The sequence below is a fragment of the Stenella coeruleoalba genome (genome assembly GCF_951394435.1).
Source record: "Stenella coeruleoalba genome assembly, chromosome: 4".
Classification (NCBI taxonomy): domain Eukaryota; kingdom Metazoa; phylum Chordata; class Mammalia; order Artiodactyla; family Delphinidae; genus Stenella; species Stenella coeruleoalba.
In genome coordinates, this window is record NC_137149.1 from 22829519 (window position 1) to 22840092 (window position 10574).

The 10574-nt window shown below is 37.2% G+C and overlaps 1 pseudogene across 1 annotated transcript; it reads right to left on the reverse strand.

Annotated features, from left to right (window-relative positions):
- Positions 1-8724: 8724 nt before the first annotated feature.
- On the reverse strand, positions 8725-9851 carry LOC307185886 (SKA complex subunit 1-like; annotated as a pseudogene). The gene is made up of 2 exons: positions 9388-9851; positions 8725-8999 (listed from the first exon to the last, which is right to left on the reverse strand). The product of its transcript is annotated as an SKA complex subunit 1-like (transcript).
- Between the last annotated feature and the right edge of the window lie 723 nt (positions 9852-10574).

Consider the following 10574-nt stretch of genomic DNA (forward strand, 5'->3'; position numbering starts at 1 on the left):
AACTAATTTTGTAAACTGGCTGGTCTCTTCACCTGAACATTTTCTGCATTTGGTTTTTAAAGTACACATTTTTTCCCTTTGGTTTCATCAACTTCCAACTACCACATTATTATTTCTCTAAATGATATATGATTTGGATCTGCACAGATACACATAATGTTAAAACCCTGGAGGTGTGATTATCCTGAAGCACAGATTAACATTTGCATCAGTCGACTGCAAGAGTGTCTCATGCAAAACACTTTTTTAGTGTTGCTGCCCTGGAAGGAGTTTAATAAATACCCCTAGATATAGATAGGGAAGAATAATTTCTGAAATAAGAACCATCTGTAAGATTCTCCTATTATTCAGATGCCTTTCTTTTGACTGTTTTCACTTCTTCATCACCATTATGTTACAGAGTGAGAAGTTAGAATTATTTTACCTGTGTTTTTGCTGTTTGCATCTTTAAATGGACATCATTTAATATTTCATGGAAATTGCTCAAATTAAGTAGCAATGAAAAAAGCCTGTTTTCTAAAATTGTGCATAGTATTAAGGATCTTTTAGATGTGATTTTCAAAATTCTTGTACTTTTCTTTCCTCTAAACTTTCCTACAGAATGTTGTATATGTGACCTTGAGCCTGTGAGTGTGTAGGTAGGAAAATGCGTTTCAGTCTCAGGATTCAGAGTGTGGCTCTGCCAGACTTGGGCTTTCTTCATCCTTTCTTCCCACACATTTTGTTGTCTTCTAGCTCTTGTCACATAATCAAACACTGAATAAGACCACAGGAAAGAGCTTAAACTCAAATGCACTATTAGTTGTTCATGCCTTTTAAAAGTAAGTTAGTGGTATAAGAAAGCTTGAAATAAATTGCTAAAATATTTTAGATTGTCTGCAGTTTTAAGTTGGTCCTGTTACCCTTCCTTCTTTATCCTGGATAATTAAAAGTACTCTATCGTTTGAGCTGATTGTATTTTCCATTTGTTTATTTTTTTCCTCAAGAGGCCTAATTTCTTTATAACCTTGCAACTGTTCATATACTGTAATTTGCATGGTATTTAGCTATTTCTGAGAAATCTATACCCAGACTAATCTTTGTTTTTCTTCTAGGTTCTATTCAATAAAATTATGAAGAGGCTTGCAGTAGCATGATCATTTGAGATTTCATTATGGTTATTAATGGTGTTTGAATGTCAGGTTTTTTTATATGGTCATTGATAATTAGGATTTTTAGCTATTTTATAATGAGAATAGAAGTTTTTGAAAACATTGTCACCTTTGAATCTGATTAATTAGAGTGATATAACCATTGTTAATGGATGACTCATTTTTTAAAAATTTAGTTTAAAATCTAGAGCTTTTCTTTGCTTCCCCAAGTAATTGTACTTATGGTCAGAAGCATAATAAGAAGTAATGATGGATTAATTATGAAGAAAATTGTAAATCTCATTCTCTTCACCATTTATACTAATAATACCATAGAAGAATCAGATGAGAGAAGAGGCCTGTTTTCACGGCGTGGGCCAAGTTGTATGAATCCAATAGTTAGGCAAGTTTCTTTGGGATTTGTATGTATTCTGCCTCAACTCCCAAGGCCAATGCTAAGTGCAGGGAGGTCAAAACAAGAAGCTCTGAGGCCAAGTTATCTTACTTGAGCACCAGAGGTACATCTTCCCATCCAGGTTTTTTTGGGAAGCCATGCTTGACTGAAATAGTAAGACAGTGTGAACATGGACCCATCTAAGGATCAAAGTGGAATCGGTTAAATATGTACATTTATGGGGTCTGTTAATATGGATTCAGCACTTCATTTGTGTTACGTTCTCATTATGGTAGAGGAAACAGACACATAAGGAGATAGTTATTACACCATGTGGTAAATGCCACGATGAGGTGTTGGTTTAGGGTGGTAGGGCAGCACAAAACAAGCACACAAATCAGCCTAGGGAAACCAAGGAAGGCCTCATGGAGAAGAAGAAGTCGGATTTGTCTTTAAAGTTGGTTAGAAATTAGCCAGATACAAAGTTAGAGGAAGGCAGAGGGAACATGCCAGGAAGGAATGGAGGCTAAAATAATAGAAAAAAAAAAGAAACCCAACATTTATTGAATCAGTCACTATTTTAAGTGATGCTTTAAACTGTTTCATCTTCCCAACGAACATATGAGGCAGCTGTTACTATTTTAATTCTATATGTGAAAAAACTATGGCACTGAATGTTGAAGTAAATTCTCCAAGGCCGCATAGCCAGTAAGTGACAGAGCTAAGATTAAGACCTATACCGTTTGGCTCCAGTATCCATATATATATATATATATATATATATATATATATATTTTTTTTTTTTTTTTTGCGGTACGCGGGCCTCTCACTGTTGTGGCCTCTCCCGTTGCGGAGCACAGGCTCCGGACGCGCAGGCTCAGCGGCCATGGCTCACGGGCCCAGCCGCTCCGCGGCATGTGGGATCTTCCCGGACCGGGGCACGAACCCGTGTCCCCTGCATCGGCAGGCAGACTCTCAACCACTGCGCCACCAGGGAAGCCCTAGTATCCATATTTTAACCACTCTGCCATACAGCCTCTTGCTACAGTTTTCTGTAACGGATGGGTGTAGTGAACTATAAGTGGATTGAAATTGCTGGATAAAAGTCTTAGTTTGAAATCAGAAGACACAGCTGGAGAGACTGATGGGTGGTCGGTGTTGATTTTGTGTGTCTTGTAAAGAAGATTAGACTAGGGTTTCTCAACTATCTATAATGAGTTATCAGTTTTATTTATTATTGTTTTAAAATTTCCAAAATGATGTAGACTGATATGTTTATAAAATATAAAACCACATGCTTGGGTATTAAGTAATGTTAAATTGCTATAAAAGCCTCTTAACTGCTTACTGTCAATTTCTGTGCTTTCCTAATCATGAATTATTAAACAATTGGTGGAATAACATTTTGATGATCATTGGTTTACATGTTTTACTTTGTACTGTGGTGTCATTAAGGTTTCTAACCAGACAGAAGGTCAGGTGATCATTTTAGGTATTGATGCCTCTGTGAAGAGTGGATTAGAGGCTGTCAAGACTGATTACAGTGAGCCCAATTATGAATCAATGAGTGTAGTCCAGGCAAGAGATGATTAGAACCTACACTGAGGCTGTGGATGAAGCAATGTCAAGTGAGATAGATGGTTTTGAGAAACACTTTGGAAATGCAGCTAGTCTAGGCCCATGACCATGATCCCCCATCCGCAGGTTCACTATAACAACTCCATGTGATTGTTGGCTCTGCTATCCTCCTAAATTTAATTTTTTAGATGTCAATCTCAGGAACTATTGTCTATGTACTTCTTAAATCAAAAATAATTATTTTCCTTCAAAATACATTGAGCATTTTGTTGAAGTGAAGGTCCTTTTAGACCCTGGGTTCCTGAGGTAGCAAACTGGGCTGGGATGAGGAAGACCGGGTGACCTGGAGGGCTGAAAGAAAGTGAGGTGTCATTCTCTTTAAACAGGTATCTTGTGTGGAAACATGGAGCAGTGCTAAGGGTTGGTGTCTTGAGGGATGAGCCTTTAGAGGGAACGACAGGTGACCCAAGAGCTGAGGCTGAGATTCTTTAAGCTGCTCAGGAAATGAGCAGTGTGTCCACCTGAGCAGAGGGCCAGCAAGCAAGTTAATGGAGAGCCCTGCAGTCAGTAATGGGAAGAGGCTCAGGGTAGTGTGTGGTCTGTAGCAGGGACGTAGGGGATGGGTACTGACACCCAGTTAAAAAGTCAAGGTTTCAGTCTTGTGTGTTGAGATTCTAAGCAAGGACTTAATTGTGGTAGAAAAGGCTAGGAATTCAATTTTTGTGGACTTGAGTTTGAGGGCAAGGGAATGATCATTTTCTGAATGTGCCAAGCACTTCAATAAATGCTTTACACATGTAATCTCATTTCATTCTCACAGTAAATCTGCCAAGTAGGTAGTACCCTTATTTTGAGAAAATTGAGGCTAAAACATATTAAGAAATGTGCCTAAATATGTACAGTTACGAGGTGGTGAAGCTTGCTTTTTGCTCTCCCATGCTTGCTTTTTTCCCAGGAGACCTGTTCCTTCCAGCTATGATTGTCCTTAGTGTCCAGGTGATGTGCCATTGACCTCTGGGTTTCCTTATGTAATGAGCGCACAGAGCTTAGTATACTTGGCTGGTGAAAGCATCGTTTGGACTTGATAAATCTCCCGAATTTTTTTTCACTGCAGAGCCCTTTCTAAAGGGGAGAGTCCAAAGGAAATTCTTCAAAATTCAGAAGCTTCGTTCCTTTAACAGCTCTTTATTGATCCTCTTCTATGAGTCAGGTATTATTTTAAACACTTAAGATATATTAGTAAATGAAGCCAAAAAAATTCCCAATTCTAGTGGAGAAAAGATAGACAATAAAAAATTAATATAATGTTTAAGTAATATAGTATGAGGTAATAAATTAATAGAAAAAATCAGGATACAGGGCATCAGAATTATAATTTTAAATAGGGTTTCCATGGTAAATATCACTGAGCAGTTGACATTTAATTAAAAAAAAAAGTTAGGTCATCCTTGTACTCAAAGACTACCTGCTAGTCCCATAAAGCTGTATGTAAAGTACCATTACACTTTTCAAGAAGCCTGAATGTTTGGGGATTTTTCTTTCAGCCAGTGCTACCTCTGCCTACTTTAGCCCTGATTAGTGTCAACACTAGTGACCAGACACATAGTCCCAGCCCTCCTTTGGGGTTGAATTAATGAGACAAGTTCTGGTAATCTTTTGGAAACTTCCTCACTCTTCAGAGTGAGCTCTGAAAACAACTAGTGCTTAACTGGGCAAAATGAAATTTTAGGTGATTATGTGAATATTCTGCTGCAGTCTTCCTAATTAAATCCATCCTGCTTGGCCTGGCCACATGATCTGACTTCTGCTCAGTGCCCTGAGGGATGGATTACCTGCTTTCCATTCTGGCACCCACGTGATGCAGAGGGCCACACTAGCTGAGAAGCATCTGTCACCATTTATAGCTTCATTCCCTTGGTATTTCTCTCGATTCCTTTAAGAGTAAACTAATATTTTGTGAATATAATATTGTACACAAACTTGGGAAGATTTTTTCCTCCCTGTACCATAACATTGTCAGCTGTATTTAATGAATTCTGGTGACCTTGAGAGTATATTTTTCCCCCTTTGGCACCCATCAGGAATAGAAAGATTCCAAGAAAATGTTGTATCCATAAGGGGCAGTTTGAACGTAACTAAACAGACAGATGTTTCAGGAACATGCTTTTCTTAATCAAATATGGTCTGTGATGCACAGAATATCAGAAGGCTTGAAAAAAGCCAAAACTACAGAAGCCTCGTGGAGCTGAAATACAAGCGTACCACGGCCTGTTAACAGGGCTTAACGGCTTGTATACTCTTTCACCCTGTTACATGCCTAATAAAGTAATAAAAATGTATGAGGGATAAAAAAAGGTTCTGATTTATGAGACACAAAAATCTCTGCTGTGACTTAGAATAGCTTTTGGAGTTACAACTACATTTTTATATGTAATTTAAAGTGCAACTAACAGTTTGTAGAGAGCTAGTGTACATGTGTGCAAGTTTTATTTAAATGTATTTACCTTTCACCGTTATTATTATATATGCACACACTTTTTATCAGGGATAAGGTTTTGTTTCTAAATTAATTTTTCAGTAAAATGACTAACTGTTCTATTAACATGTCTCTAAATTCACTCACACTCACACATACACACACACACACACACACACACACACACACACACACACACACACACAACCAAGAAAACAACCAAAAATATTTAGAGTTTTAAATTGATGAGGTCTTTTGTTAACATGCCTTGTTATTTAGCCCTGCTTGTGAGAACAAGCAATGTGTTTATTAATAAGATGAGAACACTTTCCAAATGTTGACACTATTATCAAACTCTTAAAAATAACTTACATGCAGTTCATAAAAATTTGTATCATAAACTTTTGGGTAGTCATTGCATGTTCACGAATGTTGCCACTGTATTAGGTTTGTCATATTAAATTAATAAAGGACAGGAAAGTTACTGCTTAACTGTTTTTCAAAAGTGGGCAGAATGGATCACAGGGGCTGACTAACTTCCTGCTGTGGGATAATCCATTATAACTCTTCTGGTCAAAATCCATTTCTTTAATCATTGAAGAGTTATGCATAAAATAGTAGTTGAATATGAATGAAACAAAATACTTTTTCTCCTCTGTTTTCCTTTTATTTTTAGTATTCACAGACATGTAGGAAAAATCTTAAGTAGTTAATTCATCATCTTAAGTAGTTAATTGCAATTTTATTGCAAATAATAATGTTATTGAATTCATATCATATATGTAATCATCTTTTCTTCTTTCTTCTAAATAACAGGGTTTTCAAAATTATTACAATTAGTTCAAGTTTGTATATTCAGATCTTGAAAGAATTAGAGACTTGTGTTAAAAATATTTTGTTTTAACTTTAACTACTCTCCGTCTGCTTTTATTTTTTTAAAGAAACTACTGTAAATTTCATGGTGGACTATGATTATTTCACTATAAATTAAAAATGTTAGAAATGAGTATTTTTATGAACTTGTTATTTTTCATGATTATGAACATAATGCATGGTCACTGGAAAACAAAAACAAAACTATAAAGGAAGACCCATAATCAAATAAAATTATATCTATCATCTAGGAATAACCACAGTTGAAGGTTTTCATATATACATTCAGACTTTTCTAATATACCTCTATATTTTAGATATATATTAATATCAGTATAACTCTTTTATTCACATATATTCAATGACATGTAATTTATATATATGTATTTACATGTAAACATAAGTGCCTATATATTACAGAAAAGATTTATAGCACAGATAATTTTATAACCAGTCTTTGCTTATGGAAGTTAGGAATAAGAAATATGATTTGAGTCTTCATGAGTAGGTAGAGAAGGGAGCCCTGCCATTAGCTTAACCTTTTATTTTATTCTTTACAAAAAATCCTTTCCATATAAATACAGTAAAACAAAATAAACGATTATATTTATTTATTTATTGTTTGAAAATTAATGTCTTTATTAGTGTTTGAGGAATACGGTTTTACCAACTGTATTGATTACACGCTAATAATCAAAACAGAGACTCAGTATCCATTCCACAAGAATTAAACTTACCAACACAGTTGTTCAATACGAGTTTCAGGAAAAGAAATCTTAAACAGAGAAAATGTTTTTGGTAGAGAACGTACGGAAAAATGATTCATAGAGAGAAAACAAGCAAGACTTTAAAAACGTAAACGATAATGCCACTATTTTTAATTAAACTGAGACATGAAAAATTAAATATAACTGCATTTAAATTAGGGAGAAAGAAAGGATAACAATAAATGAGCAGTGCCCATAATGTATTCTGTGATCATCACAGTGACAGTGTTAACCAGGCAGCTGGGCCTGGTGAGACAATTTTTTCTCTGCTACGAGGATCAGCCTGCCAAGCAGACAGCATGGATGTAGATTGTGATGGTTAACTTTATGTGCCGACTTGACTGGCCATGGGCACCCAGATTAAACATTGTTTCTGGGTGTGTCCTTGAGGATGTTTCGAGATGAGATGAGCATTGGAATCAGTGGACTCAGTGAAACAGACTGACCTCCCTTGTGTGTGTGGGCATCCTCCCATCCATCCAAGACCCGAACAGAACGAAAGGTGGAGGAAGGCAGGAGGAATTTGCTCTTTTTCTTCCTGCCTCACTGCTGAGCTGAAACATCTCATCTCATCTGATCTGGCCCGGCTCCCCTGTTTCCAGGCCGTCACACTCAGACTGAATCACACCACCGGCTTTCCTGGGCCTCCAGCTTGCAGACGGCAGATCTGGGGGCCTCTCAGCCTCCATAATCACATCAGCCAATTCCTCATAATAAACCTCTGCAGGTAGATGATAGATAGATAGATGATTGATAGGCAGATAGCTATAGAGACAGATATAGTTAGATGGATAACCTACTGTTCTGTTTCTCTGGAGAATGCTCACTGAGACACAGATAGACTAACAGTCTCCCCAAGTGCGGAAGAGAAACTCCATTAAATTCTTACAATCCAACCACTTGTTTTCCATGACCACTATCAATCTGCTTACACATCTTATTTTATCATCTTTTTCATCTCAATATACTCTTATTACAATTTCATTACAGGTCGATGTTTACAGATTGATTTACACTGAATGTATTTCAGGTAAGCTATTCCTTAACCACATATGGGAAAGCAGAATAACCACGTGGATGGGCTGCTTCCAAATCCAACTTTTTCCTATAGACTGAAATATCATTAGTGGAATTTAGACACTAATGACCTTTACTTCTAAAGAGCCTGGATGTCCTTGGTCTCATCTTCTTGAACTTTGACTTTTATTATCACATCTGCACCTGTCTTCCTGGGGTTGGCAGCACTGTCACTAAACACCAAAACTAAATATGAACATTTTTTAGTTCCATTGTATGCCTAGAACAGAGGCTTACATGGTAGGTGATTAAATATTTACTGTAAGAAAGTGGATTTTAAAATATACATTATTTAAGTTTTATTTTTACAAGAAACAAAAAAGAAAATGAAAAAGCTAAAGAAATTATATATAAAGAAATTACATGTAAGGAAACGATAGGAATAGCTTCTATCTCTACCGTTGGCTGGTTCAGAAGCTCAAAAGGGCCTTATGTTATAACATATCGGGTAAGTCCTCCCCCTCGGACCTCTGATAGCCTCCGGCAGTGTTGTAAAATATTCAGCGTTACGTGAAACCTCTTTTCAACTTTCAAAGCCGTCAACTCCTTTATGTCAGCTTCCACTACAAAATAATGGTCTTTGGTTTCCTTCATTTCTTCATCAATAAATCTGTGATAGAGACTTCTGGCCACAGAACTCATAGACTTTTTTCGTTGATGTAGCATCTTATATTTACTAACTACTGCCTTGTTGATTTCTTTTTTTTAAAAAATTTATTTGTTTATTTTTGTCTCCGTTGGGTCTTCATCGTTGGGTCTTCGTTGCTGCGCGTGGGCTTTTTCTAGTTGTGGTGAGCAGGGGCTACTCTTTGTTGCAGTGCGTGGGCTTCTCATTGCAGTGCCTTCTCTTGTTGCAGAGCACGGGCTCTAGGCACGTGAGCTTCGGTAGTTGTGACACACAGGCTCTAGAACACAGGCTCAGTAGTTGTGGCACACGGGCTTAGTTGCTCCATGGCATGTGGGATCTTCCCGAACCAGGGATCAAACCTGTGGCCCCTGCATCGGCAGGCGGATTCTAACCACTGCGCCACCAGAGAAGTCCCTGCCTTGTTGATTTTTTTAATAACATCATTAATTTGACAATAGGTTAGGGTATGTCGTTAATTTGACAATAGGTTAGGTGGGATTTCATGTACACAAGAATGCCATTAAACTCATCAGAAGTTATAAATGACATTTCTTTAATATTTCTTTGCTCTTTGGGGGGCTTCTTTGTGGGTGCAGGTTCCTCATCTTTGACTGGTTGTTCAGGGTCAAGATCTGATCCATTACAAAGTTCTGGGTTACTTGAGGCAAATGGGAAGGAATGCTTTCTTTGAGATGTTCCACATCTTTACAATCTTCTCCAAGAGGTTTAAAGAGTTCCTTGAGTGAATTGTTGGTTTGTTCTTGATACTGAATTTCCAATTCCAATTTATTTAGAAGTTCATTTACTGCAATGATCTCATCTCCTATTTTAATACAGTCCACAATTTCTCAATGACGGTTTTTTTTTAAATATTTCCAATCTTTTCATTAATATGAGAGCATAATTGTACCAGAAATGAGGAGGCCATCCTTTAAGCCTCTAGGGCGGGTCCAGGAGCAAAGCGCCCACTCAGTGGAGTCACGAGGTGCCGAGACCCCTCCAGTCTGTGCCGCAAGCCCAGGATCAGGAGACCTAACTCAGGGAGCGAAATTCAAACTGCCCCTGGGACTCGGTGCAGAGCAAGCGCACATCAGCGCCCCAGGCAGACTGCTCAGGGGTCGCGCGCGTTTCCGCCTCTTTTTCAAAATAAACAATTATATTTAAATTAATAAATCTGTGCTCCCTGTTTCACCCATTCTGCAATTCATATACGATCTCCATATTAAAGCCTTCTTTATTTCTTCCCTTTCCCTGAAAGATAACAGGGCCATGTCTTGTCTTTATATCACACTCAGTGTTTATGATAGGTGAGCACATGGTAGGCAGGTCCTTAATAATTAATTGATAATGGATCTTATACTTTTCTGGGATGGGGCATCAGTATTTATCTAGACATGTTGTCTTCAGGAGCAATGACATTTCTTTTACTTGTGAATCCCAATGTGCATTTAATGAATAAAATATTTATTTAAGTCCTTCTATGGTTTTGGAGAACGTTCTAGAATATCCTCTAAGAGTATATAGAAGAAAATGTGCTTTTTTGGCAAATTCTGATTTTGGGGGGATGGGGGAGGTGAGACCTATATATCCCCTTAGTCCTTTACTATCTTTATTTTGACTCAGTTATTTAAATTTTTAAAATTATATAAGT